The following is a 27315-nucleotide window of genomic DNA, read 5'->3' on the forward strand; positions in this document are numbered from 1 at the left end:
TCTAGATACAACTCCTTAGCATAAAACTAAGGCTTACTTGGCTCAAAAGACTTCCACAATTCTTTCACAAACTTGATGCACACAGTTCCCAAAATGATTCGAGGCAAAACAAACACTAAAGTGACATGAACACTAGAGGATGACAAGGAGTTAACACCATCAAAAGTTTCTTTCCCAAGTGAATAGTAGTTTTTGGAGACAAGAACTAGCTATTCATACTCTCTCATGGTCAATTCAAAAAGGGTAAGGCTCACTCCAGCTACAATTAGATTTCTCACATGAGAACATATGTGCATATTGGGATGCACAAAGAACAAAGCTATGCAATAGTGAAACAAACATCAAGAAGAAACTCCAGCTAAAACACGTCTTAAATTGGAGTCAAAGAGAATAAAGAAGTTGTAGAGAATGGTCTGATAATGGAAGGCTTGAGGAATCTTTAACTTAACCATGAACTGCACTTTCATCCTTCAGACTTTTGAAAATAACTCAATCCTTTAATGGCATTGACAACACTATGATGGTAACATGTTGTCTGCATCAACATGAGCCAATGAACCTTAAGTAGATCACTTTCTCTTCCATGATGTGCACTGCCTCTTTTGCGTAACAAAGCCTCCATCTCCATTCTTTGGAAACTTGGGCTCCTTCTCACTCATAGAAGCTCATTACTACACAATGGTTGGCCTAGATAGTTGCAAGCATTGCTATCATAATATCTTGTTGCAGCCTTGGTTGCATGCATTGAAGCCATTATCAGTTGTACAATCGGACCCTAATCAAGGCTAGCTTTGCTCTGCTATCCTTGCCAAGTAATTAGGAGTAGCCACATTGGTCTTCCAACCTATTTCCTACTCTTGACCCACATTAACTGTTGTATGGGTAAACTCTTTTTCCATCAGATGTTGCTCCCTAAATCAAGATGAACATGGCTCGTAGCCTTTGGTAGTTCACTTACGATGCTGTTTTTATCACTTTTACTCCTTTGGTAATGGTCATGACAATACTAATCCACGTCTCATTGTAGTTTTCCTCCTCTAGGAATCGAAGATAAATACCATCACACGATGTGCATCTATTGCTCTCCACTTGCTCTGGAATAAGCAACGTCCCACTCCTCATGTATTGCAAGCATGCTAGACTCTAGAAACGACTATTGCCAACCCCTTCACCAAATCTCCAATCATAAGTTCAAGAGTCTCTTTCTAAAACACATTGTCTCCCTCGGCCCATGTGATGATCCAAAGTGATTATGTCCTCTATTTGATTTTGGAGCTCTCTAAAAGCACTCGTTTTCTACATGAATAGCCTCTCTCCCCAAAAAACATGTCAATAAGCTTGCCAAAAGCTCATGCTAATAAGCATGCTTTTCTCTCCTCTCTTTTCACCCACATAAGCTTATAGCATTGTCCTATAAATGCTTTCTTTCCCCTTCCCCAAGACCAATAATAGTCCACTTTAGGCCCTTTGATCATTTTATAGTAGCAGTGGCTATCAATTTCAAAAGACAAGGTATGTTAAAAGTAGTGGTAGTCAATGGTATTTAAGCTAAAATCACCAATGGTGCATCAAGGAGCCGACGACGAGTGGAGATGTAATAAAGGCTATCTAACATGGCACATGGATGGAGAGAATGCCATGTTATAGGCAACGACCTATATAACTATAGGGAGAAAATCACTATTTTTTCGAGCCCACGTATAGCCATAGAGATTAAGCAACAAAGAGTCCTCTTACTTAATGTGATATCCTCCTTGAGTCTTTATAGCAAGCCTTCTTTGATTAGTATCCTAGGTGCTCTTACAATAGAGCTTATCTTGTATTGTATTCCTAGTCCTTGTATTTTGCACTAGTATTGCCTTGGTGATTGTACCTTATAGTCATCTTTTGTTGTTGTTAGAGCACTATGTTGAGACCATTTGGTCCCTGATTGATGTATTGATTTTGACTTCAACAATATAGATATTGGCTTAAGTTTTGAGTACATTTGTTGTTTGATCTTTGTGCTATGAATACATGTCACTCTGCAACCCGAGCACTTTATGTTGAAAGTGATGTCAGTGTCTCTTTGTGTTAGCTCTCTGTGTATGCCCATTGTCATTTCTGTGGTGAGACTGTGCTTGGATACGATTTACACATAGCGACCATGATTATTGTTCCTCTATGCAGTGACCTAAATGCCTATATGTTTGCAAGGGCCACCTGAGGTAGTTCCAACATTAGGCCATTCATGCCAGTCCCAATCTAGACAGTGCCAAATGATACTACCTTAAGACTATTCTGTTCTTTAGTGAGGGTATATCCGAAATGTAGAAAGCTTCTTTGGAATTTCTAAAGTTGTATCATTCGCATTCTACTCCTTTAATTAGGAGCAAGCTTGGTAGTTCTATCTTTCTGCCCATTAGACCATTGAATCTAGATAATCATTTTCTAGATTCACTCAAAACACACTTTTGGTGAATTTGGGAGACTTTGAAATCCCATTTTTTATTATTTAGAACACCAGGACTCAAGAAAAGATGTCTTCAAGTCACCTAAAGCTACCATCTAATACATGAGTGGAAAATTTATGAAAAATGAAACCTATTGAGCTATTGAACACCAAATTCAAAGCCACTATGTGAGAGTTATAGCAATGAGAAAGTTTTGACCATGAGTCCTAAACTTGTGAAAAATTCCCAAATTCACTAATGGTATATTTCAAACCAATAGGTGTTCCATCAATAAACATAAAATATTGGCTTCCATATTTACACTTACACGAAATGACAACTTTTATCTAGAATGTGCATTAGTACATGCATAAATTGATAATTGCTACCTATGATTTGTAGTTAGATTAGTCAAGATAATAATCCATAGAATCATGATTGAAAAACCAGTAGGTGGATATTCCATAGGCTATGAAGTAGAAAAACTACACTAGATACTAAACTATTAAGCAATTGTGTAGATGGCTGCATAAATAAAGAACTTAGTATTATGGAACGATCTATGCGATAGAATAGAACTACAAACTGTGCATTAGTTAGCACACAAAAAGAATATCTAATTGCATTGCAAGAAATTAGTAAAGGACTACATTAGCACTCAAGTTTAGTTAAAGTAAAATGACTCGATATATCTATTGTCAAATGCAACAATGTCAAGTATTGAATAATGCTTCTTATACAAAAGTAAAAGTCTATTGAAAATAGTCTCATTAGGTTATCGTCACAATATTTTTCTAGGTACCAACTAAAGGAAATTTGATATTTCTTAGGACAGTTAAATGTTAAGAAAATATTGGATGGAATCTTTTAAAAAAAATCTAATGAACAACTTAGACCCTCCCACTCTATCGTATTACTGACAACTCCCAAAAATTGAAATGGAAGAATATTGCATATTCTTCATAAATAGTTTATGCAATGATATCACTTATGTTGGGTAAGTTAGCCCTAAGCGGGAAATTCATGCATTGCATAACAAAGTTGAAATAGATGTACTCAACACTTCCTTATGGGAGGACAATCCTCATTAGATTGTAAGGTTACCTTAGGTTAAGGTCTACCTTGGCTATGTGAAGTTATGAGCTACACGATGGACTGATTGTTATCACATCATTGATATATGTTTGAAATGATTGTTTGTGTTTTTTAGAATCTAGTTCTCTAATTAAAAACATTGACAAACAGGATAAAAGGAAATATCACGCTAGGCTACTCCCAACCTAGCTACGAGACCCTACTCCAAGGGGATCATGGTTTTATTGCTTTGAGAGGCTTAGACTAGCTTCGTAGCGGAAATGTCTATCCATACGGATAGTCTTGAGCAGTAGGAAATGTGGAAGTCAGGGGGGGATTTGGCTCTAAATTCTGCATTACTCCTAGAATCTGACAAGCCCCTTTGTAATCCAGGATGGGATCCTAGAATCCTAATACTAGTTATAAGGGTGGAATCTTGGTGGGCAGAATACCCTCATGGAATTTTGTATATCTTTTGCAGGGTTGAAAAAGATGGAAAATTGTAATGAAATTTCGATATAATAAAGGAATTTGTTTTACTCAAGGATTTTTTGAATTGTATGTATTTCTGTGATATAAATTACGTGAAGGAGCTTGTGATCTAGCGGATTAATTAAGGAAGCTAGTTATATGTGTTTCCATAAATGTGTTGTAGGTCATTAAAAAAAATAAAGATGATATCATCACCGAAGGAAAGTGGGTGGACGTAACCCCTGATGGGTTTGTCCAATGGTAGGGTGGTTCTCCTCAGTTAGCTAGGAGCTTTTCTAAATCAGTGATAGGAATAAGAAAATGATAAATTGACCAACTAGTTGCTAGGTAGAACCGACTTGTATTGTTTTAGGGAGCCAGAATGGGATTTTACCTTATGGGTACAAGGGTTGACATATCGCACTCCCCTTTGTCTCCTATTCTCTTTGAACCAAGTGGAATGGCAAGTCCACTTCAGTTTTAGTGATCCTATGAGAAGTGGGAACTGGATTTACTGATGCAGCTAGCTGTTAGGACACTTGATTAATTTAAGGAACCCAAAATTTAGGTCAATCCTAGTGGGTTCGGCCAGAATTCTTCTATTGCAATGTAAACTCAATAGGGTCTAAGTGACAAACCCGTGATACTCCAAGGGAGCGCCACATGAGATGTCATTTGGAAAACCTATAGATGGGCTATAAAAGGTATGCCTTGGAATGATCTTGGCGGGCACATTATAGTTGGTATCAGAGCAAACATTAGTATAGAATAGGACGTAGGCTTAGAAAATTTTCTTGGATTGTAAATATAGCTTAGGATATGCTTTTCCTTAAGGGAGAAATCTTCTCTTTATTAATGTATGTTTTTGAATTCTGGTAGATTAGTGAACCTTGAAAATGATTCTTAATCTTCTAAGTAATGTTTATGTCAGCTATGCATTCATCCAGTCTTGCTTGGAGAAATCAGATGATGTAGATATTAGACCAGTTGTACAACCCCTCGCCTTTGTATCCTAAGAGACGGTGGATGATTAACAGAGGATATTGCTATATCAATGCAAGCCATCTATAATATCTTCAAAATTATTTAAAGTTTTCAAGATCTATCTATTTTATGAGACTGGTGTAAACTCAACCTTATATACTAGAGGCAAGAAGATCAAAATAAACCAGTATATCTAGGAGAAAGTTACAAAGATCCTTCCTACTCCAATAGAGTAAAAGTTGTAGGTTGCTCTAGCTGCCACAACTACGAGAAGGATGGATTTCTGGATCTCCCTAAAAAATATAGATTCCTAGATATCTACTCTCAAAATTCAAGTTACTTCATAAAGGACATATCAGAGTGTCATGCTAAGATTGTAGTAGGGAATCCTTTTTTGAAAAATAAGATGAGCTTGGGAGCTATGTGAATAATGTATTTCTTCCCATTGATTACTTCATACATCTATTTTAATATTAAAAAAATTGATACTTTATCAATCAGAGAAATAATGAAACCCTAATTTTCCCTTGGAACCCTCTGAATTGTAGTTTGACTTTAGAGCTTTATTTGAAATTGTTTCAACAAATTAAGTGAGAAATAATTTAAGTATCAAACTCTAATATTAACACTACTTAAAGTTTGTAAAGTTTAACTTGGGAATTGTTGAAAATTTCATAGAATCTTGCACCCACAATAATTCCTAATGAAGCCCAAGAAAAGAGGAATCTTTTGAAGTAAGTCAAGCCTGCGCAATTTGATAGGAGAGGTGAGAATGTGAAAATCAATGCTAAAATTTAGATTGAATCCATGGAAGATTATTTTACTGCTACTGAACTATACCAGCCAACTAGACCATGACAGTTAAGCTAAAATTAACTGGCGAGGCTCAACTCTGGTGAAAATAGTGGTGTCAAGATCAAGGTATCCTTGAAAATACCATTACTTGGGATTTGCTAAAAAAGGCTGTAAGAAGAAGGTATTTACCTCTAGCTTATCGCACCTAAAAAATGAATGAGTTCTTTAATTTCAAGTAAATGGGACTAACCCTGGAGGCATATTACTCCAAGTTTGTTTCACTTCTAAAATTTGCACCCTCCATGGATACTGCTAAATAAGTGTCCAAGTTTTGTAATGTGCTAAATTCTCCTCTAAACACGTGTCTGTAATCAATGCACCCAAAAGACCTCCAAGATGCATTGATTTGAGCTACTCCTATAGTACAAGAAGTACAATCAAAGCCTAAAAATAATAAGTTTTGGAGCTACAATAACCATAACAAAGGATGATTCAAAGGTCAAGCAAAAAGAACCCAAGATCAGAAGAAAAAGGAGAAATCCAATGCAGTTGACATTTTTATTTCTACCCAGGCAAACAAGGATGGTCTTAGGTGCTTTCACTATAATGATCTAAGACATTTCAAGATGGATTGTCCAAAGCTTGTTGTAAACCATCACCAAGGCTAGTTTTGAGGTCAAGGCAAAGCTATTTAGACCGAGGTCAAGTAGCTATGGCAAGAGTAAGAATGTCAAATATTAGCCTTTAAGAGATTAATAAGGAGGAAGACCCTACTATGGAAGAAGATATTAAAAAAGTGACTGACTGTTCATGTTGCATTCCACAAAAAGAGTTCAAATCGTCAATATTAAAAAATACATACACTAGCTAGTCACCAAGGTAGATCATTTAAAGTTTTGATTGATTGTGGAAGTACACATTGGTTTATTTCACCCAAGTGTGCTAAGAAGCTAGGGATAGACACAGTAAATGCATCAAAAATGCTTGTGGAATTAGCAAATGAAAAGGAAGTTATATACAACAAACTGCTACGGTAGAGTTTTGTCTAGGAGAAAAACTTTCAAGTATGAGGTTCATGGTAATGAACTTAGGAGCTGATGAGTGTTTACTGGGAATTGATTGGATGATTCCCAATGATGCTCATATCCATTATGGAAATTTTCAAGTCACATTTCAGGATTTGAATGGTGAAATAGTGACTACACAAGGTGAAACAGGGAAACCTAAGGTTCAATTAGCAAAAGCTTCTCGAATTGTGAAAGGCTTGAAGAAAGGATTATCTATTTACTTGATCAAGTCTAACAAGGTAAATCAAGATGGTCACACAGATTCAAAAGAATACGCCAACATATTTCCCGAAGAGCTAACTGAGTTACCTCCAGAAAGAGAAGTTGATCATGAGATCAAAATTGTTCTAGGAGCTGCTCCAGTTGTAAAAAGACCTTCAAAATGTCTATTCCTAAAGCATCAAACTAAAAGGGCAACTCAAAAAACTGCTAAATCAAGGGTATATTCTGCCAAGTAGTTCACCATAGGGAGCCCCAATATTATTCTAGAAGAAGAAAGATGGATCTCTCCATCTTTGTATCGACTATCGCGGGCTAAACCAAGTAAGAGTGAAGAATAAGTACCTAATCCCGAGGATAGATGAGCTTCTTGATCATGTACAAGGAGCAAGAATCTTTTCTAAGATCGATCTTTGGTCAAGATATTATCATATTAGAATCAAGGATGAAGATATTCCTAAAACCACCTTCAACACAAGATACGATCACTTTGAATTCATTGTGATGTCATTTGGGTTGACAAATGCTCCAATCACCTTCCACAAGTTAATGCAATATATTTTCAGATCTCATCTTGATGATTTAATTCTTGTATTCTTTGATGACATCCTAACTTATTCTAAGGAGGAAGAAGATCATGAACCACATCTTTGCATTGTCCTAGAGACAATGAGAACATATAAGTTGTGTGCCAAGAAGAAGAAGGGTGTCTTCTTCAAAAGGAAGATTGAATACTTGGGATTCATAGTGTCTGCCAAAGGTATATTAGTAGATCCTGCCAAGGTCAAGGATGTTCAAGATTGGCCACCCCCAACCACTATCAAGGAAGTGAGAATTTTTCTAGGTCTATTAGAATGGTATAGAATACTCATTAGAAACTATGCCCAAATTGCAGCACCTCTTTGTTACCATGTTTCCGCAGCACAAAGGAGCAAAAAATGGAAAAAAGGGAAATAGCAAAAAAGGTGTGGGATAAAAACAGAAAAAGGTACCTTGACCGGCAAACCAATCCCTGAAAAATTCAAATGTTCAGGCATGACCCTCAGAAAGCTTCGGTGTTGGGCCAAGGCAAAGAAAGAGAAAAAAGGTGCACCATTAAAATGCGGAAGCGCCCCCAAATCTATGTAAAAGAGTGCCAGGCTCGCTCCTGTGCAAAGTGTATGCATTAGTTGGGAATATGATAAATTAGAATGGTGGGAAACGGGAAAAAGGGCCTAGGCTACGGCCGACCATGTAAAAGAGGGAAAAGGGGATGACCGCCCAAAAAGAATTTAGGGCTTTGTATATAAAGTTAAAAAGTGAATGAGAAGCTCATTCTTTGGTGTGTGCCAAAAAGAGTCTTCTTCTTCCTCTCTTCCTCTCTCCTTCTTGCTTCTGTGTGCTCTTGAAAGAGGGAGTGTGAGAGGGTGAGGGAGTGAGTGTGTGTGAGAGTGAGGGATCAAGAGGGTGAAGCTCTTCACCATCTCCTCTTCTCTTCTTCTCTTCTCTTCTCTTCTCTTCTCTTGCGTGCGTGGCTATGGAGGATGGAGCTTGGAGATGGAGGACGCTTGAGGATAATTGAGCTAGCATCTAGAATCGTGGAGCTATCGGAGTGCAAGAAAGAGGAGGGTACTCGATCAAGCATCAAGATAAGCTCACTACACTTGTAGGATCGACGGCGCATCGGCTAGGTGAGAGATAGCCATTAGAGCTCGCTTGGAACGCTTGAAACAATAAGTGGTCAGTGGGTCTTGGCGATTGAGCGAAAGCTCCCACATTTTGGTTCCATTGCCAGGACAAATGGATTCAAGCTTGAGCACTTGCGCGCCCCACATTGAGCATCAAAGTAGGGTACTCATCCCCGAAACGAAGCTTGAGATAGGTAGGAAGTTGGGTGTTTTTAATCTTCAAAACAAGTAAGTATTTTGGGATATTTTGGTCGGTTGATGATTAGAAAGTATGGAGGATCTATTTCAATTTTTTGGCTTTGATTTTCATTGCATTTAGCGTAGGTTAGAGTTACGAAATTGAACTGGAAAAGGGTAGGGTTTACTGTTTCAAAACAGGGCAAAACAAGGAAAAAACGTGCGAAATGCTCAAAATGCTCGCTAATGAGGCCTAAGATTGATAAGAGAGTGATTGGGGGCATCAACGCCACATTTGGGAAGGCATATAAGAGCCAGGCGACCAAAAAAGAGCTCATTTATGCCATTTCAAGGAGAGAGAGAGAGAGAGAGCTAGAGAGCCCCCGCCCGTGTGATTCGATCGCATCACCGACGCACTTATCGACCCGTTTAGGTATATGAATCCCTTCCTCTATCCCCCTAGCTAGGATCTAGAGGGTTGTGCTTGGTATGATTGCGTAAATCCCAAGAATTGAGCGAGATCGACATCGTGTTGTTTCCGCCGCGCCGCTTTCGGCCCGTCCAAACAGTCGCTTCTGGGTCGAGTCCCAAAATCGGCCCTTGGCCCCTTACCATTCGGCCACTCGGCCCGAAACCCTAGTCGGCCCTCGGATTGTCCAAGGCAACCGTCTGAGTCAACCCACTTGGCCGTCCAAGTCAAAGCTCTTGCCACATGGCACATCCGCCATTCGGCCCGTTCGAGTGACCCACTCGGACCCTGCAATTTGGACCAGTTGGTCCGAGTGCAACTTTTTATCAAATCTGTCAGAAATTTGACCCGACCCGGCAAATACGCATTAGTGCAACTTGTCGAAACCCTTCGGGTGCTCAGAACTTGATTCTGGCGCACGTGATAAGAGAAATTGTAGTACATAGCCGCTTAGCGGTTAGGAGTAGACAGTTGAGGGACCCAAGGACTCAGATGCGAGCCGCTGAACCATAAAACCTGATCGATCGAAAATGAACAAGGCAACGTACAAGGAAACCCTAAACCCTGACTAAAGGTCCTTAAAATGGACCTACAATCCTATCAGGCCCAAAATGAGCGAAAGTGAGTAAGACGCTGGGGGATTGCTTGCGGCACTCCCATTGATTTTCCGCACTTAAAGTACACTTAAAAAAGTTGAAAGCCTGATTGGGCACAAGTGCACGAGAAACAACACACTCACTGAGTGACCATAAATTGAGGCTTGTATTCAATAATCAAAGGAATTCACTCAGATAAATTGCTTAAGGAACCCACTAGTAGGAGAAGACCCCAAGACATAGACAGGTGCCTAAGTGCCCTACTAGTAGGACTTGGAGAAGACACAAAGACACAGAAAGCAACACTATAGAGGATTGGATGCTGCCGGAGCTTCTTGGATTGATTGACAACCTCGTGGAGCTGGAAGCAGAAACAATGTTGGGATCAAGAGGCGAACGAGGAGAGGACCAATTAAACTTAGGAGAATTTCCAACCTCAGTCCAGGAACTGGTCCACGACTACGATCTACTCACTAGGACCGTGATCCAGGGCACACCTGTAGAGCAAGTGGTAGCAAACTTGGAAGAAGAGAGAAGAGCTATCAAGAGAGCGCTAGAAGGCATAATTGCCTACAACCGTGAGCAAAGGGCTACAAGGCTACAGCAAGACGTAGATATGTACGAGGCTAGACGAGTGCTAGACCTAGCTCGAGCGGCCAAATCCGGACCGAACGTAGAGAGGGAACGGGCAGCAGAGGCTGACATGACATTGAGCGAACTCGTAGCAAAGCAACTCTTGGACAACACATCCATTGAACAGAGCGCTAGTGCCCTAGCCACCGCCCTACTATCAAGATTGGGAGTCACGCAAGGGGCTAAGGGGCAGGCTAGAATCCCCATAGTAGCAAAACAACTAGCTAGATACCAACCTAGCAATGACCCGTACAGCTTCACGGAGCAGTTTGAGCAAGTGTGTGAGGCAAATGGTCTTACCGACCCTGCACAGCGAGCTCAAGCTTTCGGTGTGTGCTTAAGCGATAAGGGGAGGACCTAGTACTCTAGTCTAGATGACGCAGAACGTATGAACTTTGCTCGCCTTAAGGGCCTATTGATCATGAGGTTTTTGGAGGCTGGGTATTCGGATAACCTCATCATTAGGTTGATTAATATTAGTCAAAGGGAGAAGGAGGACATTAGGGATTATGTCACTCAGGTGCGTAGCCTCTACAAGAGAATCCCTGCCAGTGAGCGACCTACCGAGAGGGCAATATCTACAGTGTTCATGAACGGGATTCAAAGCGAGGAGCTCTACAAGGATTTGGCCAGTAACTCCACCTTGCAATGAGACGTGCTAGCTAGAGTTTTCAAGGAGGCAATACGCGTAGATGATCAACTGAGGAAACGCAGCATGAGGACTACCAACCAAGAAAGTGCAAGCCAGAGAGACCCTGAGAGATCAACCACTTCGGGGAAAAAAGCAACTGCTAGTGTGCAGGATAAGGGAAAGAGTGTAGACCACGACCAAGTGATGGTGGCAGAGATGAGAATGGAGATTTCACGGTTGCAAGAGCTCATGAGGAAGCCCGTGACATCGCATGTACAATGTATATACTGCGGCGGCAATCACCTCCCAATCGAGTGCCAAGATCCTAGATCTCGTCTATGCTCAAATTGCGGTACATTTGGGCATGATGCAGTGCATTGCAGAATGCCAAGGAGATTTCCATATGCACAGCAGTACAACACTCCATACTTAGGTAATAGGCCACCCAATTTCTTTGGGAGGGGAGCCCAGTTAGCTCTTTCAGCACCGACTGACTCAAGACCTGCCGTGCCTAGGCTGGAGATGAACCCAACTGGTATACCTAGGCCACCAGGGCCTTTTGTAACCCACCCATCTAGCGATGCTCCTGTTCACTTTGTGGAGGAGCCTAATAAGGAAGAAACATATGTCAACCCATACATATTCTATGACGAGGAGGGCAACCCAGTCCTAATAGACTATCTACCAGTGTCAGTGATGGCTTTAGGAAGAGGAAGAGGTAGAGGCTTTGGAGGGCTGAGCTAGGATCCAGTCACATGTTGGACTTGCGGCCACCCAAGCCACATTTCATCACATTGCCTAGAACGAGAACAAGCTAACAAGGACAAAGCCGATCTCTGATGCACAGAGTGTGGAATCACACATCTGTTTTCTAACTGTCCTAGGCAGAAGCCATCAACCAGCTCTGCCAACATGCCATCAGTGCCTTTGGGGTTCTTTGGAGTGGAAACCTTTGGTAGTGAGGATACGCCCATCCCACTACATGCCATGACGTGAGCTCAAACAAAGCAGGCAGGCATCTCCTTGCCAGGGCCAAGTAACCTTGACGCAACCTCAATAGGAAAGAAAAGCCAGAGGAGACGGAAAAGAGAACCGAGGCAAAGATAACTCTTAAAACCAAGGAAGCGACTACCTTAGTAACAAGAAAGAAGGTCACAGACGTAGAGGCAGAGACCTCAGCTCTTAAGACAGCCGAGCTAGGGAGTGCCAAGGTAGGCAAATATCCTCACCCTAAACGGCACCTCGAGGCTATAGCTAGGGTCAAGGAGTGGGTCAAGGATGCTCAAAAGCACCTCAAGGATGTTGAACCCATATTAGAAGATCCTATTTATGATTTCTCCAGTGTGAGCACACCAATCTTACCTTCAAAACCACAAGCTGCGAGCATACTGCACCACTAGGAGCAACTCAGCAGCAAGGCCAGGGGGAAACTTGCCAAGGCAGACAGAACGCATGGCCTAGAAATTCTAGCCTCAGGGGAAGACAAGAGCCTAGTAACCTCCTCACAACCTTGTTTTCTACTCCAGTAACTCTAAGCTTGGAAGATCTGCTTAGGCAAAATCATTCCTTGTGGCAGGAGTTAAAAGACTTGATCAAGGGACACACAAGACTTGCGGATGCTGATCCACAAGATCATGATGCAGTTACACAGATCCCAAGTCTAAGTCTACACTCAAATCCTAAGTCTTTGCACATCAATGCTTTTTGAGAAGGCACTGAAATGCACGCAGTTTTGCTCGTCCTAGCCTTAGGAGATATGATGTGAAAAGGAATTGTAGACACACGCGCAAGTGTTAGCGTACTAAACCATGTAGTCTTAGAGGCATGGGGAAACTCTCCTATAGAGACTGCCAGGTTTAATGTCACGTTAGAAAATGGAATGAAGATAAGACCATTCACAGTCTTAAAGAAATTGCCAGTAAGGATTGCCGGTGTGCAATTTTCGATAAACTTCATTGTCATGAAGGGAGTGGATTACGGCATACTATTAGGCAGATCTTGGATGAGGAATGCACGTGTCATTGAGGACTGGGGCAATGGTTTGATTTTCCTAGGGAATAGAACTAGGGTAGTAAGGGTAGAGATGGACACTTGGAAGACAACCCCTGTTGACCTAGCTGCCATCTCGGCTATGCTAAAAGGCGATACTCAAACGACCAAACCCTATGGATTACTCACTAAATATATTCCTTGCCTTGAGGATGAGAGGGATTGGATGCATGTTTTGGCAACCATTGACCTACCATTCTTGGATGAGAAAGAACCATATCGGTAGGCTGCTAAAGCCGCAACCATGCCAACTGAGGAGCCAATTGTGCCACTCTGCATGATGGTAGGGAGCTCACTCAACCCGAACAAACCAGCCTCGTTCCACATTCCCAACAACAAACTAGAGCTTCAGGAAATCGTAGAGTATCTGACCAATAAATTGGAAGGCAATTTGGCTGTTAACTTAAAACCTCTACGTGATCTTTTAGCTAAGCCAGAATGGAAATGGACCAAGGTCCACAACATGAATTTGTTATATAACTAGGCTTTAGTTACTGATGACAAGGAGATTGAAGAGGAAAGCTTAGGGGATGATGAGCAGTCAGAAGGACAGGACTCGGATGATGAGGAGTATGAGGACTGTCACTCTATGGGAGAAGAGAGTGAAAAAGAGATAGATACAATAGAGTACAACATGGAAGGAAAAGCGATAGAACAAATCAGGGCAGACTTGAGGCCTAGGAAAGGAAGGACCAGTCAGAACAAAAAAGGAGTCATGCGAATGGAGTGTGACAGATCCTGGCTAGAATGCATAGGAGCCATGGATTATGAGCAAGCCGAAGTAGCACAACCATGGGTAATCCCAGTGCTCAAGACGGATGCACCTACTCAACTACGACCCCCTAGGGAAACACCTTCCTCAAGTGAGGGGTGCGAGTTTAACTCAGAGTCAACAGTCAGCATTGAGAGTGATCCCGAGATACCACAACCTTCTAAAGTCAAACGCACCAAGGGAGACTAGCCAATCCACCTGAGGTGCAAGAGGCTAAAAGAGGGGACCAGGAAAGCAAGCAAAGAACTCAGAAGCAGAGAGCCAGAAGAAACCGTAGGATCTACCCAAATGGTTTACAAAATTTAAAAAGGGTGACAGAGTGGTGATTCTGCTAGGTGCGAAAAGACAAGGCCAAACTAGTCAATCGATCGAGGGACTCGCCAAATTTAAGAAAGTTAACTTGGCTGGGGAAGGTGAAAAGCCAAGGCCGGTGTTCATTGCAGATGACTTGACAGAGGATGAGGAGACCAAACTCGTTGCGCTCTTGCAAGAGTACATTGACGTATTTGCCTGGACATTGGAAGAGCTTAAGGGAGTCGACCCTAGGGTTGTGACTCATAATATCCCAATGGTCCCTGATGCAGTGCCAATGAAACAAGGACCTTACCCCATGAATCCCAAACATGCCCATGCAGTAAAAGAGGAGATTGATAAACTCATGAGGGCAGGATTCATATATGAGATCGACCACACAAACTGGGTATCACCTATCATGATTGTCATGAAGAAAAATGGAAAAATCCGAGTGTGCCTGAACTACAAGAAAGTGAATGCCGCTACAAAGAGGGATAACTATCCTTTACCTTACACCGAGCACATGCTTGAGAGGGTAGCAGGTAGAGAAGCCTACAGTTTTCTGGATAGTTTCTTGGGCTATAATCAAGTGCAAGTGCACCCCAACGATAGGCACAAGACTGCCTTTGCCACGGAATGGGGTGTGTTTGCCTACATTGTCATGCCTTTTGGGCTAATGAATGCACCCGCAACTTTTCAACGCCTAATGTGCACTATTTTTAAGGACATGCTTAGGCGCGAACTGGAAGTGTTTGTAGACGACTTATGCTTGCACTATACTTGGGCCGAACACTTAGAGAAATTAAGAGCTGTCTTTGAGAGGTGTAGGTTGTACCACCTCTCATTGAACCCCTTAAAGTGCCAGTTCTGGGTGAAACACGGATGCATCTTAGGGCACGTAGTGTCAAGGAATGGCATTACCCCACTGAATTTTCCAAAGTCAAAGTCATTGTTGACTTACTGCCACCCGATAACTACAAGGGAGTTCAGTGCTTCTTAGGACACACTTGATATTATCGACGCTTGTACTAAATTACGCCCTAATTTCTAGACCATTGTACAAGCTTTTGATAGTGTTCGAGTGGACAGAGGAATGCCAGCGTGCATATGAGGCGTTGAAAAAGACTCTTACGACTCCACCAATCTTACAAGGCCCAGACTGGAACATAACATTTCATGTACACATAGACGCCTCTAAATTCGCTATTGGAGCCGTGCTATGCCAGCTTGGTGAACATAACTTAGATTACTCGGTGAGTTTTGCCAGCAGGCAGCTCACAGAGACCGAGATGAACTATTCCACAACAGAAAGGGAGGGGTTGGCCATGGTATTTGCAGTAAAGAAATTTAGGCATTACCTATTGGTCACTCCCTTTGTCTTCTTTGTTGACCATCAAGCCTTGCTATATCTTGTGAACAAGCCTTGCGCTACGGGACGCATAGCTAGATGGTTACTCCTTCTACCGGAGTTTGACTTCTCTGTTGTTGTACGCAAAGGAAAGCAGCATTACATGGCTGACCACATGTTCCGCATACCCACAAGAGAAGCCGATGGACAAGGCATACCTGACGATTTACCGGATGTTCATCTCTTTAACCTGTCTAGCGAGAGAGAATTGTTTAAAGCTTTGATCTGACGCCATATTGGGCCAATGACATAGTGCAAGTGCTACAAAACGGACTACTTGAGCGACCCATTGAGATGGCCAAGCTGAGAAGACTTATCTTGAAAATTCAACCATACCAACTGATAGCCAGCCAACTCTACAGGTTGAGACAAGACAGTTTATTGCACAGATGCGTATGTGAGCACGAGATACACGATGCATTGAAGGAAGCACACGGCGGAATCGCTGGAGGACACTTTAGCAGGGACACAACAGCCCGAAAGGTGCTACAATCTCAACTATGGTGGCCCACCCTTTTCCGCGATGCAGCTAAATTCGTAAAGCACTGTGATGAGTGCCAAAGGACCAAAGTGACTGTGCGGAAAGACAAGATGAAGTTGACCCCTGTCATAGCTCAACAACCCTTTGAAAAATGGGGCATCAATTTTATTGGACCTATCAGTCCTACGGTACAATATTCCCAAGCTCGCTACATCATAATCGCAACCAATTATCTAACGAAGTGGGTAGAGGAACAAGCCATGAGGAAGAATGATGCTAGGACCACTGCAAAGTTCTCGTGGGAGCATGTCATTTCACGGTTTGGCTGTCCAATCAAACTTGTAAGCGACCAAGGCATGCACTTCGTTAATGAGGTGATTGCCCACCTGCTCTCTACCTTCCTAATAATTCATCGGAAGTCCTCTCCCTATTACCCTCAGGCTAATGGCTAAGTCGAATCCACAAATAAAATCTTACTCAACATGCTTACAAAGGTTGTGTCTACTTCAAGAAGTAACTCGGACAACAAGCTAATAGCAGCCTTGTGGGCCTATCGCACAGCTTATAAAACGACTGTAGGATAGACGCCTTTCAGGTTGACGTATGGAATTGAAGCCATTTTACCCTTAGAATTCTTCATCCCTAGCTTAAGCCTAGCAGTCCAGAAGTGTTGGGAAGGAAGAGAGGCTTGGACCAATCGCTTAGTGGAGCTAGAGCGCCTAACGGAGACTTGACTCCTGCCACTCACTCTCTGATTTGTGAGAAGGCTTGACGAAAGATGTGGTTTGACAAGCATGTCAAACAGTGAGACTTTGAACAAGGGAACCTTGTTTTGCTATACTCTGTAAAAGGACATAAACAAAAGATGAAGTTTCGGGGGCTAGGGCCTTTCAGAATACGCATGATTGGTAGAACAGGGAATGTTGAGTTGGAGACACTTGAAGGTGAAGGAATAGGATTTTTTCACGGTAGCCGCATAAAGAAGTACTATCCTCCTTTCCATTCATTACATGAGCCACCCATGCTAGAACCCCCAATGAACGTCTTCATGGCTACTATAATCGACCTTATAGATCAGGACGAAGAAGCAGTGGCGTCGGCGTATCTACGAATCACAGTCGCGGCAAGAGCGATGTACTCTTTCGATGCCTTGATTTATGAAGGGGCCGACTACAACATCTTGACGCATGACCATTGGACACGCATTGGTCAACCGAAACTACAGCCCACTGCCAAACTCACCCTGTTTGGGGGTAATGCTTATTCACTCCTAGGGAAGTGCAAGGTACTCATCTCTATCAAGTCTGAGAGTTTACCAGCTTTCTTCCATGTGTTGCCTAACACTAAAGGAATCGGTAATATGTCACTATTAGGTCGTACTTTCAAGAAGCAAATGAACTGTAATGTGGATTACAACCTAAACCGCATTCATCTTGTTATAGGCAATGTGCGTATAGTGACGACTTTCAACAAGGGCTGTCCTAATTCCTCCTCCATTACGAAGCCACCAGTGGAGACCTCTACGACCACGCTCCAGCCCAAGTCTAAACAGAAGAAAACTACGGCCTCATGCCACGCTCTCAACCCCAGGCCCAAATCCACCAAGAGTGCTGACAAGACTAAGGAGTCCAAGCTTATATGGATGCCAAAATGGCAAAGACCACATCCGGGTAGACCACCCAAACGTGATCCTAAATGCCAAAATCATCAGCCCATCATGGCCTAAGAGGCAGTCGAGATGCTATCGACATAGACACATAACCATGCCGCCATGGATCCCTAAAGATCTCTTGCGAGCACAAGGATACTATGAGGGAAACCCCTGAATTTGGGTGCCTAAGAATGGCATGTTAAAAAACTCATCTACAAGCAATCTTACCCTAGTGAGGGAGGCTTGCACACATGGTGCCGAGGGCGTAGTCAGCAAACCATTGCCCGCTCTGGCTAGTAAGCCCCAGCTCATCTATTGACCAAATCAAACGCCACAAGCCTTAAACTTACCTAATCCAAAGAACTTAAAAACCCCCATGACTGCTCACGTAGAACCCAGCACAACTCCCATGCCCCCAGAACTTCCTGTAGCACCTCAAAGTGCTTCGGAGTGCAAAGCCCAGCCTGTGACACCAATGATGGAGTCACCACTATCCAGTCTAGTTGCACCATCCCCACCAGCATGTCTTAAACCTTCCTACGCGATACGATGTTTCCTCTCCTTGGCTAAGACCTCGTCGTGACTTCTGGGGATGACTTAATAACCTGCATCAAGATGTTGGACGAAACTTTCACTACATTCACTAGAAGTTATGAGAGGCTAGACCTAGGCCTTCTTGACAAAACACTTGCTTCGGATGTTCGTGCATTACCATGCACTTGGGAAGAATACGAACTTATACAATACAACATATACATGCTATAACGACGTTTATAACAATGTTTTCTTTATATAAAAAATATATCCCCGTCATCAATATTAGTGTCGGTATTAGCATCGCTACAAAACCGTCAGTATAATACCGATGGTTGCAGAGAATTTTCGATGCTAATACCGACAATTGCAGAATTATTTTTTGACTCTAATATCGATGGTTATAGAGAATAAAAATTTTTTGTGGCAGAGCTGCAGATGCAGCCCTGCCACAGTTAGAGCCACACAGGGCTAAGAGACAATTCCTGTTGTCAAAGAAGTTAGACAATCTATCCTAAATAATGACAAGACTTTGCAAACAAGTACTTTCATGACATTAATTAACACAAATGTGCACTGCATTGATAAAGAAAATAACATAACTTAAATTGAGAAGTGCTACTACGACAAAGTAAATATGGAGTCATGCTACAACATAAAAGTCCGAATCATATATACTTTGCTATTACATATGGAGGATAGAGGCCATAAGGCCTTACATAATACAAGATGGGGAGTAATCCTATGTAGCCTAATTTGCTCTCTACAACTCATCCGCATCAGAAAACTCCTCTCGTTGTAGTGGCATATCGAAGGGAGTCTGCAACAGCAAATATATATATAATTGTGAGTACCAAATACAAATTGACATATAATGACAGATTTCTCAAATTAGGAATGATATTTATTACTACTTACCGGTCCTCCGCGAGCATAGAGCTTCTTGATCAGGGCACTCAAGCCATGCTTCTCCCCGTATGTCACCTCTAGTGCAGTCGGGTCGCGATTCGTAAAACCTTGCTGTGGCACACAAACATTGAAAAACAACGTACTTGAGATTCATATTCGAAATACATACATCAACATGGATGTCATTAAATTATAGTACTCTGCCCTATTAATACTTACAAAATATGCCACGAATGTTGCGTGGCCGCCGCTACCAAGGTGATGCACCAATCCTGCATCCAAGCGTGCATTTGCTGCGTCCTTCTGCTGCTTCCACTTGTCTGGAGTGGATGTCGCCTCATCTTGGAGATTACTCCTGTCCTCAGTATCCAGCCACTCCAGCTTCGATTTGCCATGTTTGACTACTTCGCGTGCATCAGACCGCCTATGCGACTGATAGTCACGCATACGCGTCATGATCCACCCTCTCGAAAATCTATCATTGCTAGAGGGCTGAGAGAACTCTTGATACAATGTATCGATTATGTACTCCTTACTGGCATCTGGGATCTCCTTCCACTTGTCTGTAATGTTGTGCCGAAATACTTGTTGGCACAACTCATGCATCCTAGAGATGACAGCTTTTCCATCATCATTCATGTATAAATGGCCAGAGGCCTTATCTATGAGATACGAGTAACCTGCAAGAATTTACAAATAGGTACTTTCATGACATTAATACAAATGTGTCAAACACAACTTGAATTGATAAGTGCTACTGCGAAAATCTTCATGCGAAAATACATACCTGGAGGAGTGGGTTTCGTGTACTTCTTCTCAGCCCTAGGAGTGATCGGTGGGGTGCATGAAGGAGTGGGAGCAGTAGACGTTTGCCCGCCACTGCCAATGAAAGACTGTGTCGACTCCTTGGTGGCACTGTGAGTGGGAGAGACTGCATCCGCGTCCCCATAATAGCAGCTACCTCCTCCTCGATCATGTGACTCTGAAGCAAAGCGAGACCTACGACTGTGTCTACTGGAGACCGAAGCATCGGACCATTTAGAGTCTGCCGATCGTGCTGAGGTGGAATGGGAAAGCTGTGCATTGGCTCTATCTCTGACCCGTGCTAGCTGCTCTAGTGAGAAACGCGCTAGCATCACGTCAATGTCGTCATTTGTAAAATCTCGACTCATCCTGTCGTCCGTACCCAAATCCTAAACCTGCATATACAAGGAAAAATAAGTCAATTAGATAATGAATTGCAAGACATAATAAAACTAAGACTTAATTTGCAAGACTTCATTTTAAAATAATAATAATAATTAGATAATACAAAACACCATACTCCCAAAACATACAAACTATCCTAACCTATTTGCAAAAAGTGGCATTGCTCTAGTGGGAGGAACGTTTTGATCGAGTCACTTTTGTTTAGGGTTCCAAAATCTCATCTTGACATAGCTCAGTACACACCGGGAGATCTTTACAAAATTCTCCACAAAATGAGGACTCTACTTCATTTTCAAAAAACCCATCCTCTATCTCCATAGGTGAGATGTCTTGGTCCTCCAGGCAGTTCATCTTAGTTTCTTGTATGCCTTCTATCCTTGCCGCTATTAAAGGTGTCTCTTCTATGATCCGTACGGGGGTTCTGGCATACACGGGGATACTCCTAGATGTCATGGGAATGACATACCACCATTGAGGTTGTTGCGGATTAGGGAAAAAGATGACCTGATCCATATTACGATTAGTATAAAAGTCCACTTTGAGATTGCTAAAGCGCATCAAGTATTAGGGACTCTTACCTGCTCACAGTGATTTGGCAAAACAAATGTATCACTCAAATCGGTCCACTTCTTCGTTGAGTCAATCTCAATAAAGCCACTTGGCCCTCGTCGAACAGTTGCACGTGCTCCTTCGAGAGTAACCTTGAACCATTGTACATCAAATATGGTCATGGAGAAACTTCGATAGTCCACTGCAAGGATACTTTGTAAACATTCGAAATACTCCATCTCTGCAACTACATAGTTTGGATCTGTGGCACATCGTCGGCTTTCTTGCTCAAACATTGCCAACACTCCACAGTCCATTGTCGAGCGTAACTTGTCGATGTGCTCTACTCTGAAATGTCATCCACGTGACCATGCTGCACTATGGACCTTATACTAGGAGGAGAACAAGTACATTAGTTGCGATTTGCAGTATAGATTGTAATTTATTGGGATTGCATACCTTGGGATTGCATCCATACCTTGGGATTGCATCCACCTGAGAAGTCCCACTCTTCTTCAGTAACTATTTCTCCATCTTGAGATGCTTTGGTTAGGGCCTCATGTAGCCATCTAGTGGACATGAGTAGAGGCATCTCCTCTAAGCCCTTCGGATATCGAATGGGCCGTTGCCGCGTACTTCGTCGAAAGTAGATCTTGCAGACTCTCGCTCAGCGCGAGCATCCTCATACCATTGCAACCACTTCTCCATCGTAGCGCTATGCAGCATAGAAAATCCATTCACCTTGGACTCCATGGATGCGTCCATCTTCTTCTCTATTCCATTTCCCACTAGGACATCTCCATTCAGACGATCATCCTCCTTAAGTGACCATATCAAGCCTTTGTCCTGGTCGATAGTGGATAACCACTCAGAAATGTACATCAAGGCCTCTGACACTAACCAACCTTCAGCCATGCTACCCTCAGGACGAGCCTGTTATCGCACAAATCCCTTTAAGGTCTTCATGAACCGTTCAAGGAAAAACATCCATTGACTATGGACTGGACCTGCAACCTGCAATTCATCTACAATATGCACTAGAAGATGGGTTTGTATCGTGAGCATGCTAGTGGGATGATACTTCTCCAAAAGACAAGCAGTCTCTACTGCCATGCATTTCGCGGATTCAATCGATGATGTGTGAATCTCTTTTTGGGAGACAAAATGAACCAACTCGGACAATTTGTAAATGGTTGTCCGTACCTCCAATGTTAGAGACCCCGTGATTGCGATCGGAAATACGAACTGTGAAAACCATGTAATTAATATTGTGTATAAACAAACGGAGATTCTGAAATCTAATATGCAGAATCATGCTGTACATACCTGACACATCTTATGCCAATCATGGGATTTGAGTCTTGTCAGTTGGTCATCCTTTGTGAATGCTATCTTGAGAGAATGCATTAGGCCAATTGGCATGCAAAAGGACTTGATGTTTTCCTTTACTTGTCGCACTTCATCGCCTGAAAAAACCCAAGGAGCACGCGGCAATTGCACTCGACTGTCGACGCCACTTACAGGCCAATATGGTTCCATCTTTCCCACTGCTTTCAAATCCATCCTCGCTCCTAGTGTGTCTCACTGCCCAGTGAGGTGGTCCCATAGCAAGCTACCCACATTCTTAAAAATGTTCATGGGATCTAAAAGGTGGTTAATTTTTAGTTTTTTCTAATAAGTCAACTCATAGAAAATTGAGAAGCGTCGCATTCCACCAGGAAGCGAGTCTTGGTCCACCATTCTGCAATCAAACCAGCTCAGTGCATTCATTCTCGCAGGAGGGCAACCAAGAAATCCTTCTCTCATGAAATGACCCTCTGGCAAAAAAGCCCGATGTCCCTCAAATACCATCTTCTTCATAGATTTTAACATACGAGAATCCAACCTTGGTCCACACAGAGGACATGCATGGTAACCTGACGTGACTAGCCCTGCAAAACACACATGTACAATGAGGAATGTCATAACACCAACATCTCTCAAAGAAAACTAGCAAAATAAGAAAACACGCTTTACCAGAGCATTCTCCATAACCCAGAAAGTCATGCATGGTCCACATAAGAATTTCCCTTATAGTTGCGGATCGGCTACTAATATGTTTGCTCATGTCCTCCACTACAATTCCCTCCCACAACTACTTTAGCTCATCAATCAGTGGAGAGAGGTAGACATCCATATTCTCGACTTTGTATTGTCCAGGCACAAGCAAGCTGAGCAAAAGGTGTCCTTTCTTGGTGGAAAGCCATGGCGGTATATTGTAGTTAACAAGGACCACGGGCCATACACTATAGGAGGTGGAATGTAAACCAAAAGGATTTACCCCATCCATGGCAAGATCGAATCGTAGATTCCTCGCCTCCTTTGCAAAGTCAGGGAAAGTCTCGTCAATGTGATGCAATGCTTCTGAGTCAGCTGGTGTACACTGTACACCATCAGTGGATCGATTTCCCGCATGCCATGTAGTCAAATTTGCAAAACTCTTGGTCTGAAAAATGTGAGGAACACGCGCTATCAGCGGAAAGTGCCTCAAAACCTTCTACGGAACAGTCTGTCCTTGCAAGTCATTTCGATACCTGTCTGCACCGCACTTGGGACATGTGACCAACAATTCAAACTCTCCCCAAAAGAGAACACAATCATTGGGGCAATCATGAATGCAATTATAATCCATGCCTAGCTTTTGCAGCACTTGTCTTGCATCGTCACAAGACTCAGGCATCGTATTTTGGGTAGGCAAAATGTAAGATTTCAACATTCTACAAATTGCAATGAAGCACGTTATTAGAGTACTACATAGCACATTTTAATGGCTTTCAATAAAGAATCATACACATCATAATATATCTTAATAGCTCTGTCACACTCGCATCGCTCCATCCATACTTTGTTTGTATGCTCAATAATGTAAGAAGTGTCTTCAAAAGGGATACCTGACTCCCATCATACAATGGAATGGTAGCCTCCACAATTAAAGGATCTTGGGATTTCAAGTCCGTCGGAAGCAATGATTCGATCATTTCCTCTAACTCGGGCTCCAAAAAAGCAGGAGGATCATCCATGTCTCCAGCATTCTCACCCATAGAAGGGGGTTGAGAGTTATCACCTTCTATGAGATAGTTAGTTATCTCGGATGGCATTTGTATAGAGCACGGATGAGCCTGTCTTACTGGATGCAAGAGATCTATAGACTGCAATGCATCGACATGGCCTTGACCCTGTAAAGGACGTTAAGGAGCTAACTTCTAAGATAACCCCAAACTGTTATACTTAAATCAATTACATATCATATAGTATGTAATGAGAGAGAACTTACCGCAATCTCGTAATTCAAGACTACTTGGTCGATTATCTCAACTCGAAACTCTCCATACCATTGCCATGCTCTATGGACAAACGACGTTTCTGACGAATGGCCAATTTGCATTGCGTGCATGGACAGGGGACACATTGATTGAGCTAAGCCTCACGATCACCACCATGTTGGTCGTGAGTGCTAGACATCTTGACTGCGATGTAATGGAATGATAATTTAATAATGATTCTATATTGTATATTGGGACCACTCCACTATATATATTTCAGGTCTTTTTTTAAAAAAAAATTCATACCTATCTCTTTGAGTTCGGGTCTAAACTTATCTATCTTTGAGGTCGGCTCTAAACTATGCTCACACACATACATTTTTGTACCTACATTGCAAAGAATAAAAACCAACACTTTTTTTTTTTGAAAACACTCGCTTCCATTTCTCTCTCTTTCAACACTTCCTAACCTACATTGTAAAGCAACACAAAGCAACACAAAGATCGAAGACAAACCAATACTTTCTAACCTACATTGCAAAGCAAAACAAAGATTGTAAAGAAACCAAAACAGGGCATACTGTCGTGCTTTCTTCTTCTTCCACGACCTCTTCGTGCAGGCGATGCTCCTCTCCTCGCGTGCCACTCGCGGCTTGCTTCCTTGCTCACCTCCCTTGCTCACCTCCCTTTCTCTTTCTCTCCGCCTTTGCGCGCTCATATGCTCATATGAAAGAAACGTTCGGGTTTCAATGAAATTTTGCCACAGTAAGTCGTCGCTATTAGTGTCGGTATCCGCGTCTCTAAAAACGTTGGTATTTTCATCGCTATTTAGCTACACAAATACCGAAGTTTTTAGTGACACGAATATCGACGCTAATACCGACGCCGAAAAAAAAAACGTCACTACTTAGCCTCTCTATATATGTGCACCCTTCTAGTGTTATGACCATTAAATTCCCCAAAATTGCTGCCGAACTACTAGAGCAAACGACGAAATCTCAAAGGAGCAAGCTGTCCTCAGAAGACTAATCACTTCATATCGTAAGCCTCCTCGTTCTGCTCCTGAACATGAGTTGCAAGAGCTCACGCAAATGGCAAGCTCGCCTTCCATGTTCTTGCAGTAGTGGTTTGCTCTGAGAATCCAATGGGAGCAAAAAGGTTGCTGGATAATGACCAATGCTGAGCAACGCAGGGCAGTTAAAACCATCGAATATGACCCTACTTATGTGGCACCTATCTCGTTTAGGGTTTTGGCCATCACTTGCAACTAGCATTTAGACGACCACATGCTCGCTTACCCTTACATTGACCAATTCCTTACGGAAGAGGAATTGCATGTTGCAAGCCGCCTTAATACTGGAGATCTCTTTCACAATGTCTTGATCTACATCTCCCAAGTCTCCATCCAATCGTGTGCTCTTGATTGTCATGCTCAACTGGAATACAATCCAAAATTCTACACGTGGCTTCTTCACACGTAACTCCTACCCCAACAGGCCCAAATCCCTTCACCTTTTAACCCCCAATCCTAGGAAGGATTTTTTTCTAAGCCGGAAGGGGAGGGGGTATGTGGGTATGTGGAAAATGTGAAAAGAATCAGATAGGAAATGAATAAAAAAGGGGTACAGTAAAGTAAAGGTAGTGAAAAGCATAAGTATATAGTATGGAAAAAATGGCTTTCTAAAAAATTCATTCAAGAGTTGTTATTCTCACATAAACAGCAAAGTGATATGTGGAAAATGCTAATGAAAGTTACGAATTATGGCAATAGCAGAAAATGTCACAGCAAGAATGCGCCCATCGACTCCCGTTCACAGATGAGGAAAGGGAGTAGTATCACATCCATTTAGAGGACCGCGCCTTGGGCCAGCTCAAGTTCCGAACCATCCACAACATTGAAGTCATGGTGGCCAAGGAGGAAGTAGCCAGGAGGGTAGTGGAACAGTGCAACCTTACAAAATATATTGAAAAATTCTCGCAGGAGTCCGATCACTTAAAATGTGTAGAATTCCTCAGAACATACAATCCGGACCAAGAAGGTGGCATTGTAATAGTGGGCCGAGGAGAGGGTGCAAAGCAGGTGCAAGTCCGGGCTGGATCCAGCCTTGGTGGAAAAGGCTTTGCGATTGGTACCAAGGACAGAAAGGAGACAAAAAAGGGATGTTTATGCCTTGCTAAAAATGAAGAAGGAAGAGGTGCTCACGAACGACGGCATAAGCATCCAGGACATCCCTGATACAGAAGCCAGGTTGCAGGCCAAGTTGGTGCATGTGCTCTTCTCCAACCAATGTTACAATTCCTTAATGCATCGAATTAGTGTGCCAGTGCTGGAGAATGTAGTAGTCCACACCCTAGACAAGGTGGATTGGAATGGCTACGTGCGAAAGATGATTGATCAAGTGGCCAAGGCGTTAGCCCTGGGAAGTGCACCAATAGGAGGAGAATCTCCGGCTTCTAAGGTTACGGAAAGGAAGAAAGCCTCCGCCAAGGCCTCTTTCATCGGATACGGAGGAGTCTTGACTGCACTCATTCAGGAGGCAGTAAAGAAAGCACAGAAAGCACATGAGGGAGAAGGAGAAACGCCGAAGAGGTCACCTCCTCGCCAGGACAAAGACAGGTCCACCGACAAAACGAAAACAAAAGAAGAAGGGGAAGGACAAACTAGTAAGAAGACAATCAGGACAATGAAGAAGAAGGCGGTGTAGAGGAAGAAGAAGAATGATGAAGGCAAGAAGAAGGAATGGGAAGACTTGGAAAGGGGTAAAGAAGGAATCCCTGAAAGAATTAAAGGAGAGAGAGAGAACAAAGAGACAGGAGGAGGAGAGGGAAAAAGAGGAGTTACAGAAAGCTAAGGAGGCGTCAAAACAAGAAGCAGAAGAGGAGGAAAGGAAGAGAAAAGCGGATGAGGAAGAGGAGGAGCTACAAAGAAAGGAGGAAGAGGA

General features: G+C 42.6%; 1 pseudogene; it reads right to left on the reverse strand.

The window, feature by feature from the left end:
* Positions 1-21668: 21668 nt before the first annotated feature.
* LOC148025726 (uncharacterized) lies at positions 21669-23247 on the reverse strand (annotated as a pseudogene).
* Positions 23248-27315: the final 4068 nt, after the last annotated feature.

Source organism: Lygodium microphyllum, chromosome 14, assembly GCF_053477565.2.
Source record: "Lygodium microphyllum isolate KBCC chromosome 14, Lygodium_microphyllum_v1.1.10, whole genome shotgun sequence".
NCBI lineage: Eukaryota > Viridiplantae > Streptophyta > Polypodiopsida > Schizaeales > Lygodiaceae > Lygodium > Lygodium microphyllum.